The sequence below is a fragment of the Callithrix jacchus genome, chromosome 16, assembly GCF_049354715.1.
Source record: "Callithrix jacchus isolate 240 chromosome 16, calJac240_pri, whole genome shotgun sequence".
Lineage (NCBI taxonomy): Eukaryota > Metazoa > Chordata > Mammalia > Primates > Cebidae > Callithrix > Callithrix jacchus.
In genome coordinates, this window is record NC_133517.1 from 5,848,092 (window position 1) to 5,856,013 (window position 7,922).

At 40.2% G+C, this 7,922-nt stretch overlaps 1 long non-coding RNA gene across 1 annotated transcript; it reads left to right on the forward strand.

The window, feature by feature from the left end:
• Positions 1 to 2,553: 2,553 nt before the first annotated feature.
• LOC144579821 (uncharacterized) lies at positions 2,554 to 4,563 on the forward strand. The gene is made up of 2 exons (XR_013528230.1): positions 2,554 to 2,806; positions 4,405 to 4,563. It is a non-coding gene; the product is annotated as an uncharacterized LOC144579821 (long non-coding RNA).
• Positions 4,564 to 7,922: the final 3,359 nt, after the last annotated feature.

Here is a 7,922-nt window from a genome sequence, read left to right on the forward strand (position 1 = left end):
TGTTGAAATTGTCAATTGTCTACGTACTGAGTCGTTTGGCTATTCCTTTATTATCCTTTCAATGGCTGCAGGGTCTGAAGTAGTAGCCCCTGTATTATTCTCAAGAATGAATATCAGCATTGGCAACTTATGTCTTCTTTTTTCTTTGTCAGTCTTGCTAGAGATTTGTCGATTTTACTGATATTTTCAAGGAACCAGCTTTTTGTTTACTTGATGATTATTTTTTCTGTTTCAATGTTATTAATTTCTGCTTTTATCCCTCTTATGTTCCTCATTCTTGCTTTGAGTTTATTTTGCTCTTCCTTTTCTAGATCATTGAGATGGGATCTTAGGTTGTTAATCTAAGACTTTTCTATTTCTAATGTAAGTATCTAGTGCTATGAATTTTCCTCTCACCACTGCTTTAGCTGTGTTCAAACATTTTTTATATGTTGTAGATTCATTTTTACTCAGTACAATGTATATTTTACTTTATTTTAGACTTTTTTGGCCTATGAATTATTAAAAAGCATGTTGTTTGTTTTCAAGTGTCTACATATTTCCATTATCATTCTGTTATTTATTTCTATTTTGATTCCATTGTGGTTATAAACATATTCTGTATCATTTCAGCATTTATATAATTATTTAGATTCTTCCTTCATGACCAAAATATTTTGACAAATGCTCCCTGGGTGCTTGAGAAAAGTAAATATGAGTATTCTGCTGTTGCTCCATAAATGTTGATTAGAGCCTGTTTTGAATTGTTCTATATCCTTGCTGACTTTCTATCTAGTTGAGAAAGGAATGTCAAAATCTGCAACTGTAATTGTGAATTTGCCTGTTTCTCCCTTTGGTTCTATCAATTTTTGCTTCACAGTTTTTATGTCTCTGTTGTTTGGTGCATATACAACTAAGATTGGCAAGTATTCATGGCAGATTGACTTTTTTGTCATATTATAATAATCCTCTCTGCCTCTGATAGTTTTCTTGCTCTGAAGTCTGCTTTATCTAATATTAATATAGCTGTTTTTAATTTCCTTTGATTGATATTTTCATGATATATCCTTTCTACCATTTTACTTTCAACCTGCCTATATTATATTTGGAGTGAATATTTGGTATACAACATATATGTAGGTCATGTTTTTAAATTTGCGGGCCAATTTCTGTTTTTGTTTTTTTTTTAATTGGTATATAGGCCAATTACCTGCAACGCAATTGTTATTAGGTTAAAACCTAAAGCTGACATTTTATTTTTTCTTTTCTGTGTGTTCTCATATTTTGCTTGTCTGCTTTTTGTTGTTTTTTCTTTCCTGCCTTCCTGAGGATGACTTGAACTTTTTTAGAAATCAGTTTTGATTTATCTATAGTGGTTTTGAGTATGTCTCCTTACATCGCTTTTTAAAGTAGTTCTTCTTTGTATTACATTGTATGACATCACAACTTACTGCTATCATATTACCAGTTTATTAATAAATAGAAACCTTATTTCACTTTACTTGCATTCACTGTTCCTTATTTCTGCATTCCTTACATACTTTCTCCACATAAATTTAGAATTACTTCAGACAATATTAAATTTTTTGATTCAACCATCAAAATGGTTTAGAAAACTCAAGATAAGAGGGAAAGTACATTGTGTTTGTTAATGTTTCTCCTCTCACTCTGCTCTGTCTTCCTTTCTCGTATCCCAAGATTCCTTCTTCTAGCACTCCCTTTCTATTTAGAGAACTTTCTAGAGCCATTCTTTTAAGATAGGTCTGTTGGTAACATTCTCCCAGTTTTACTTCCTCAAAATATGTCTTGGTTTCTTCTTCATTCTTGCAGGAAAGTTTTGGTAGATATAGAATTTGTGAGCAACACTTATTTTTTGTGTTGCGACAAACACAATCGCAATAAAAAAATAATCTCAGCAAGTTATTTTGTGGATATAAACAAACTGACTATATAGTTTATATGGCAAAAGACCCCGAATAGTCATCTCAATGTTGAAGGAGAACAACTTTGGAGGATACCAGAATTCGACTTCAAGACTTGTAATCAAGCTACAGTCATCAAGAGAGCGTGGTATTAGTGAAGGAACAGACAAATGGATGGATAATGGAACAGAAGAGAGAGCCCAGAGATAGACTCACATAAATAGTCACCTGATCTTAGACAAAGGAGCAAAGGGGATACAGTGGAGCAAAGATAGTCCTTCAACAAGTCGTGCCGATTAACTGGAGAATCACATGCAAAAAAAGTAATGAAAAATCTAGACACGGATCTTACAGTCATCACAAAAATTAGCTCAAAATAGAGCTAATTGTAAATGTAAAACATAAAACTATGACATTTCTAGAAGACAATAGGGAAAAAGATAGGTAAGTATCAATCTGGCATTGACTCTTCAGATATGACGCCAGAAAGGAGACAGTGATCACGGTGGGTGTCTGAAGAACAAGCAGCGACGCCAACAACCCTGATTTCCTTTGTTGTCATGGTGATCAGTGTCTATGAGACACTGTAATGACAAATCTATGTCATCATAATTTGTCCAAACATGGAATATACAACACCGAGATGGAGCCCAAATGTAAACAATGGACTCTCCGTGAGGATGACGGGTCAGTAGAGGTCCCTCAATTGTAACAGATGCTCCACTCTGGAGGGCGAGGCTGATAGTGGAGGAGGCTGTGCAGGCCAGAAGGCAGGCGGTACATGGGAACTCTGTGCCTTCATCTCAATTTTCCTGTGGAACTGAAACTGCTGTGAAAAATTAAGACTGTTAGAAACGCAGTTCGACGTGTTTGTGTGGGTCTGCTGGTGTCTCTTGAAGCGGGAGGTGAGTCTCGGGTTGTGGGACACAGGGCCTACTGGCTGTGGCCAGGACCCTCAGGTTGATCGTGTCAGCCCACTCCAGTGCGCCCTTGTGGGTCAAGGAGTCTCGGGCTTGCCGGGAGGGAGAGGCTTCCCTGGCCTGGGCCTTGTCGAGATCCTCCTGCCAGTACTTCCGGGTGGAGAGGGAATGAAGGAGCTGCTGCACCCCGGGCCCCACAAAGAAACCCTTGTTCGTGGCACTGAGAGATCCCGGGTTCCCTCCAGGGGCGCATGGGCCTATGGGGGCTGCCATTTGCTGTAGGTGGAGATGCAGAAGCCCAGGGTCTGGGCCACCTTCTGCAGATAAAGGAGCTGTAGACATCCTGCTGTCACATTTTTCCCAAGCCTGTTCCCCTTTCTTTTGCCACCTTCCACTGTTTTCCTTTGGTTATTTCCAGCGTTTACAGGTGTACTTAGTAGGGGAGAACAAAGATAAACAGGTTCACAGCAGGACCGGAAGTTTACTTCTTGCGGTTCCTGTCAGGACCGGAAGTTTGTTTCTTCTCTAAGCTTTGAGCACATAGGTGTACTGTACATGCAAAATAATTTTGTTTTGCTGGACAACTGGCACATTCTTTGTAATGTGCGATTTGAAAAATATTCATACTCATTTTCTTCGTTATTGTAGACATGCCTTGGGTCCTATGGAATTTTATTCACCTGTGAAATTAAGTCCAAAGATGAGAGGAATGGAAAAAAAGTCACAGATTTTAAGCAGTGCATTGGATTTTTTTCTTGTCCACAATTGTGTCTGACACAACCCTGCTTTACTAGACTGAGGGGCTGCCTTGTGTGGGAGAGTGGAGGGCTGGAGCTGCCTGGGATGGTGTGGAGAAGGCACACAGGACAGGGTGGGGGCACAGGAGTTTCCCCAGCGAGGCAACCACAAAACCTCCAGGAATACACCCCAACCTGACACCGGGGCACACTTGCATTGAAATCAGACAGGCATTGTCAGATTGAAGACAGAAGTCACAAGAGAAGGCCCCAGCTTCAATGATTAAGGCTACTTCAAGGAAGGGCAAAGATACTCATCATTTGTTTAGTCCTTCATAGCTTAAAACAAAAGTTAAGAATAACCGAGCTTAATGAGCATTTTCTAAGTTTGTATAAAAAAAAAGGTATGCTCATTGCTCCCATCTTCACATATTATATATATTTAAATTAACTTTTAATAGCCTTTTTTAAAGAAGATTATTGGGAAGCACAAGACACATAAACAAATATCCATATAATATGGATAGATGGCATTCTGAGTCACTGTAACAGGATCACACCACATTCACCGCCCAGGTCCAACAACTCCCAAGCCCCTGCAGCCTGCCCGCCGCCACTCTTCCCCTCCTCTGAAGGATCACACCTGTGAGTGGTGAGGGTCACTCACCTGCTACTCTGAATAATTCTCATATACAAGCATGCATCTAAACACTCCATTTCATTTAGCTTGTTGATGAACGTTCTATAAATGAAATCCCACAAATGTGTTCTTTTGTATCTGACTTTTTTTTAACTAAACACTATGCTATTTATTCATGTTGTCTTAATTGATCCTTTGCATTTAAGGAAAAGCATGCCCACAAATGGAAAGACGGGAGGAAGGATCTAGGCAAGAGAGTGACAGAACATACAATATTCATGTTGAAGGCGTGAAAACACCAAGGAAACAAAACTTGGAAACTTAAACAAATACATGAATAAAATCAGCTTATGAACTGGCACTTACAGGGTGTCTATGAGAAACAGAATTTTAATTTCTTTTAATTTCCATAGTGACTTGATGGCATAGCATTCTAATCCACATTTTTTTAGGGCGGAAGACAGAAACCTGGAAAAGCCAAGACACTGCTCAAAGGGAGCGGTCATCTAGTCCAGGTGCACACTTCAAAGCCATGTTCTTACCCACTTAAACTATCATACGCCATCCTCAAAGAATCAAAGGGAACTGGAAAGATAGATCTCCTGCCAGAGGTCAGTGAGGGAAATGCTGATGAATGATAAACAGAAACCAATACTCAATTTTTATGTTAATTCGGTCTTCTCCATCAAACTAAATCATTTTAGACAGAAAGGGCAAACCTAATATTGCTAAGAGGAAATCTAAGCCCAACAAGATCATCAGAAAAATGTGATTTGCTTCTAACTTTTCTCAATAGGAGTTTAAGCCTCTTGGCCAGAGCAAATCATATACACAAATAGATCAACTGTCTACACTTGCTGAACGCATGGGTGGCCAGGACCACTGCTCCACTGTGGGTCATCACAGAGGCCTGTAGAGAGGGGAAGATGCTAGAACGCCGAGACCAAGAGCAGGCACGTGGGTTTGACCGCAGACATGGAAGCCTGCTGCAGAACTTAGAAAAGCGTCCTGGGATGCCGTCCAAGTGCCTAGAAAGGAGACGGTGATCCCCGGGGGTTTATGAAGAAGAAGCTATGCCAACAAGCCTGATTTCCTTTGTTGTCTTGCTTCCAGCCAGCAAATCAGGGATACACAGCAAACGGGTCAGGTTTCCAAGACTGTATCTGACGGGGTCTCCTTCTGTTCTTTGGAAGGGAGGCTGGCTATGAGTGGAAGAATGTGGGAGGCAAACAGTGATAAAGGGATCAGGGTCCTGTGGAGGTCAGCTTCCAGGGTGAGCCCAGGCCTGTTTTCAACTCAGGCTAGGCCACTCTTTTCCTAATCGACCTGGAGGAAGGAGTGGAAGGAAAACATATTAAACTGCTGGGGGACCGGAAGCTGGGTAGGGAAGGAAGCAGGCTGGATAGCAAGGTGAGGACACCACCAAAGTCCCAGTGTCTAGAATGGTGGGATTCATTAAATCGTTAAGGCCTAACAGAGATTTACAATACTTTACATTTGGTTCAAAGTTAAAAGAAAGAACAGAAAACAATGTTGCTAATGTGTAAATAGGGACAGGAAGCCCAGCTTCAGCTCCTGGTAAAACACGTTAAGGGTCGAGTAGAAATTGAATATCAGGGCCAGGCGCCGTGGCTCAAGCCTGTAATCCCAGCACTTTGGGAGGCCGAGGCAGGTGGATCACGAGCTCAAGAGATCGAGACCATCCTGGTCAACATGGTGAAACCCCACCTCTTCTAAAGATACAAAAATTAGCTGGGCGTGGTGGCGTGTGCCTGTAATCCCGGCTACTCGGGAGGCTGAGGCAGGAGAATTGCCTGAACCCAGGAGGCGGAGGTTGCGCCATTGCACTCCAGCCTGGGTAACAAGAGCGAAACTCTGTCTCAAAAAAAAAAGAAATTGAATATCAACCAGCTTAGCCATGTACCACCTCCTTGGATATTTCCAAGTCGTATCCACCCATCAATATTGACTCAGAAAGTGTTTCCATCATAAGACATTTTGTGTCTTCCTGGCCCATGTGATGCTTCTGTTTTTTTGTGGTATTAGGACATCTGTTACCATTTTCTTCCTGATACATTGTGGAAAACACCTTATGGGATCCCTAAAACCTCTGCCGGGTTTGAGGCCTTGAACACCTCTCAGCAAAGCAGCTGCTCAGTCAACAGTTCTTAAATGAATGCTATTGTATGAGTGTAACAAAACAGCAGTGTGGTCTTGGGCCAAGCTGAAATAAATGCAGTGTTTGGGCATAGGCCAGGAGGGTGAATTAGGACTAGGGCACCAGGAAATTGAGGTAATTGGGATTAGCTATCAGCTGGGGGGAGAACTTGAAATAGCTTTATAAGAGGAACCATAGAAAGAACCAGAAGATAAGTTTGTTGGTGCTTTGGGTGTTTTATTTTAGCTGGAAAATAGAAGACTTGGGAAAAGAGAGAAGTGAGATAGACTATGATCTCTACCTGAGCCATTTGAAGGACTTTCTTGTGAAGGAGGGGTATTCTTTGCTCTGTTTTGATTTAGTGGGCACACCAAAAGGAAAACATATACACATAGAAACTTCCTAACAATTAAGAGTGAGCCAAGGATAGAATATGGCGTCTCAGTAAGTCATGAGGCCCATTTACTAGAGATTTTCAAGGAGTTGGAATAGCATCTACAGATGGCGTTACCTAGGCAATTGCCTGGGGTTTATTGTAGAACAAGAGCATATAACAGCCCCCCACGCAGTCACCATCCTCCACCAGAGTGTCACAGTTTTTATAAATCATCAACCTACAATGACACATCAGTGTCCCCAAAGTTCATAGTTTGCCTTAAGGTTCACTACCAAAATTGCGTTTTACAGATTTTGAGAAATATCAAAAAGGTCTATGTCTAGATTTAGTGATTGCTTCATTGCAAGGAAATATCCAATTGTGTCAGCAGCTTTTGTTGAAAAGACGTTCATTGATTCATTGTGTTGCCTTTGCTCCTGTGCCAAAGATGAATTGACTATATTTATGTGGGTCTATTTCTGCGGTTTCTATTCTGTTTAATTAATTTATCTATTCTTTCCAGTAATACCATAAGATCTTGATACCTTGATTGCTGAAGCGAAGCTTTAAAGTAGGTCTGAGGTCAGGTAATGCCAGTCTTTCAATTTTGTTCTTCTTCAATCTTAGCTATCCTGTGGCTTTTGCCTCTCCATATTAACTGAGAATCCACAAAATACAGGGATTTTGATTGCTAGGATTTAAAAAGAAGTGACATCTTACCAATATTGAGCCTTCCTATCCATGAACATAAAGTATTTCTCTATTTATTTATTTTTTATTTCTTTTACCAGAGTTTTCTAATTTTCCTCTTAAGATGTTGTACATATTTTGTTGGATTTATACCTAAGTATGTAATTGTTGAGGTCCTGATATAAACGGTACTGAGTTTTTAATTTCAAATTCCAATCATTCGTTCCCAGTATATAGGGAAACAATGAACATTTGGATGCTAACCTTGTATCCTGCAAACTTTCTGTAATTACTTATTAGCTCTAAAAAGAGTTTTTGGTTGTCGATTCTTTGGGATTTTCTACACAGATGATTGTGTCATCTGTAAACAAAGATGGCTTTATTTCTTCTTTCTCCATCTATACATCTTTTATTTCCTTTTCTTGTCTTATTGCACTAGCTAGGACTTCTATGACATTGAGAAGGAGTGGTGCCTCACAAACACTACTTCAACAGGTCAC